The 3,287-nt window shown below is 55.9% G+C and overlaps 1 non-coding gene across 1 annotated transcript; it reads left to right on the top strand.

Moving 5' to 3' along the window:
* The first annotated feature begins 1,971 nt into the window (after positions 1 to 1,971).
* TRNAS-UGA lies at positions 1,972 to 2,053 on the top strand. The gene has a single exon. It is a non-coding gene; the product is annotated as a tRNA-Ser (tRNA).
* The last annotated feature ends 1,234 nt before the right edge of the window (positions 2,054 to 3,287 follow it).

The following is a 3,287-nucleotide window of genomic DNA, read 5'->3' as shown; positions in this document are numbered from 1 at the left end:
TCAGTACCACACTAGCAGGGATGTGAGAGGTGTGTTTGCCATGGCACTAAGCGGGCTGACGTCTCTCTCTACCAAACCACCAGCCTTGTTTCCCCCATTCAGTGTTGGACGGTGACAGTGTCACGTTAACACCTTTCACTCTTTCGGGGACCTTGAGCCTGTTTAAATGACCACAGAAGTTCCCGCCCCCTGTGTGAGTGGCATGGGGGACTGAGTGTCTTTTCTCCTTTCTCCCCTCTAGGATGCCAGAAGCCCCATAGACGGGGCATGGCTCCTCCCCCTGCACACGCCATTAGTCTGGCCACAGGCTGAGACAACACAACTGTCCCAGGGCACAACTGCAACGTGGTGAAGGTGACACGTCGGTCGGAATCTCCTTTGGTTTATTACAAACCCGGGTTTCTGCATTTCCTACAAAACTAAATCTGTTTTCTAAATCGCTTCTCTGCTCAGGCTGCGGCTACGCCCCCTTGTGTCGGTAGAACATATATCGCTCAGGGGCGTGAATGAGCCACCCCCCGAGTGACACAGTTACACTGACCCAAGCGCCGGTGTGGGCAGGGCTATGGTGCTGGGAGAGCTTCTCCTGCCAACATGGCTACGGCTCTCGCTGGGGGTGGGGAGTCTCAGCGGCTACACTCTAGAGCTAATGGTGGGGCCGCTGCACCGGAGCCAGCGTGAGCTCCCCAGAGCAGCCACCACCTCAGGGCAGGGACGATGGCCCTGACTGGGGACACAGTACGGGCCTGTCACCTCCAGGGCACTGGGTTCTCTTCTGCCCCCGGCAGGAGTGAACAAACGTCTGTATGACGTGGTGACCATTCACAGACCAGTGAGGAATGAGCTGGTGTGAGGGGAGCTGATCTCGGTCCAGTGGCAGGTGGGCAGATGGCCACAGAACAATGACCAGCAGGAACACTGGAATCTATTGGCCATCAAAGCATGGAGGCCGAGGAGTGAATTTCCCACGGGACCGAACTCATCCTGTCCCCAGAGCTGCTCTCGGTAAATCCTGGTGAAGCACATTGACGGGACACCTCGGGGAAGCTTGCACAGCCATTGCTGGGGCTGCAGCTATTCTGTGGCTGGATATACAGAGACTCTTTCTCCAGTCCCTCAATTCAGCATTTCTCACGGGCAAGAAATTCAGAGTAAAATACGACAATAAAATATGATAATGATTAATGGGAAAAACCTGTTTCTTTCTAGGTGTGAAACAGGGAAGTTCCAGCAGCTGGAGGACATGTCTCCTGATCTGGAAATCAGTCTTGGTTATTGGTGCCAAGAAAGCCAGTGCTCTGAAGGAGACTGAGGAAAATCAAAGGTACCGAGAAGGGAGCTGGGGGGAAACATTTCGGACTTCCGGAAGTGACGGGCTCTGACCAATTAGTGGCAATAGCTGCTAACATAAAACTGAAACAAATCAGAGTGAACCAATAAATTATCATTCCTGACTCAGGGGAAAAGGCTGGGTGGGGCCATGTTCCAAGGCAACAGCAAACGGTTCATAATCTGCAGTCATTTGAATGTGACTCGTTTTTCCACTAACAAGTTTCTCTGAAGTGGTGAGAAATCCAGGGTCCGGGGAAGGGAGCCGTGGCCCATTCTCCTGTCGGACAGTCCAGTCGTGGCTTAGTCCTGTTTATACATAGAGAAAAGAGTCCAGTACAAACAGTTTAATCCAGCGAGAAAGTCAGTCCATTGGCAGATAGAGCCGGGAGCTGGTGGGGGGCAGAGCTGGATTCTACCTCACTGTCTGACCTCTCCCTGTCTCGATCGTTACAGTGTGGAGAGGAACAATGACAGACCCCACAGGGGGGTGCTGGTTTGGTGCTTAACCACATGGCGAAGGAACGAGAGCCCCAAATTCCCCCTGGTGCTTTGGGAGCCGGGTTTGCTGTTTGAAATCTGCAGTTCTGATGACATCAGGCCTGGGCGTTTCTCTGGCCTTAGGGGGCTGCTTTGCTCACAGCTGTGATGGCCGAGTGGCTAAGGTGTTGGACTTGAAATCCAAGAGGGTTTCCCTGCACGGGTTCAAATCCTGCTCACAGCAAGACCACTGTTTTAGCCACAGCCCGTCTAAGAGGCCAGGGGTGGCTGAATCTCCCCCAAACTGCCGCCCATGCAGGGGGGAACACTGGGGATGTGGGGCGGGTCACCCCTCCGTGGGCCCATTGTCATCTTTCAAGTGCTGGAAGCAAAGCTCCAGAGAAGTGGGGGCCCAACCTGCACCCGGCTCCACTCTGCCTCTTAACCCGATGGCCCGCTCTGCCTCCTCCCATCCCCCCTCCGCCTCTTCCCCCGAAGGCCTGCGTCCCACCCCCGCTGGGCCTTTTCCCCCGAGCCCCCTCCCTCTCTCTGCCTCTTCCTGCCCCTGCTCCGCCTCCTTCCCCAGGGACCCACCACCCCCTGCTCACCTAAGGTAGGAAAAAGTGATGGGTGCCTGGCCCCATGGCCCCCTGGCAGCCCCCCTTAGGGGAAATGGGCACAGAGGAGAAAGCAGCAGGTGAGTGGCGTCTTAGATCATAGAATTGGGAGGGACCTCCGGAGCTCAGCTAATCCAACCCCCTGCTCAGAGCAGGACCAATCCCCAGACAGATTTTTACCCCAGTTCCCTAAATGGCCTCCTCAAGGATTGACTTCACAACCGTGGGTTTAGCAGGCCAATGCTCAAACCACTGAGTTATCCTCTTGGGGGAAGTGAGGGGCAGGTAGGGGGTCATGGGGGAGGGGGCGGAGGGCAGTGAACAGCAAGTGGGCGGGGCCTTGGGGGAAGAGGATGAGCAGGGTCGGGGCCTCTGTGGCCGGGCCATGGTCTAGGCACCGGTGGCCCCCCAACTTCTAGGGGTCACTCATCTGAAACCCAGGATGAAAGTGACATGGGCCTGAGTCTTGTTGGGGCTGAGGCTACATCACACCTTTACCTTCGGGGCTCTACCGGGGCATGAAGCCCCCAGACACGGCCAGAGACAGGGCAAGGGGCCTCAGCACGGGAGAGAGTCAGGCCCAGAGTTAGACGAGGGGGGCAGAGAATATTCTTCATTCTGGTTAGTTACACGTCGCCCTTGCTAGAAATTCTTCCTGTATTTTCTCCAGTTCGCTCCCTGACGCTGTAGCGCTGCCCCGTTCCCCTGTTTGTGCCATTGAATTCTCAGGTTCTGTCAAATAATAGCAGCAATCCCGCCATACCACAGCAGCCTGAAATCTCAGCTCTCCCCCTCCCCTCGCGCTAACGAGAGAGAGGAGACCCAGGCAGCCAGTTTCTCTGGGACAGAAGACAAAGGACA

Source organism: Mauremys mutica, unplaced genomic scaffold (genome assembly GCF_020497125.1).
Source record: "Mauremys mutica isolate MM-2020 ecotype Southern unplaced genomic scaffold, ASM2049712v1 Super-Scaffold_100098, whole genome shotgun sequence".
NCBI lineage: Eukaryota > Metazoa > Chordata > Testudines > Geoemydidae > Mauremys > Mauremys mutica.
The sequence above is the reverse complement of the archived record's forward strand: the minus strand, read 5'-3'. Positions and strand labels throughout refer to the sequence as shown.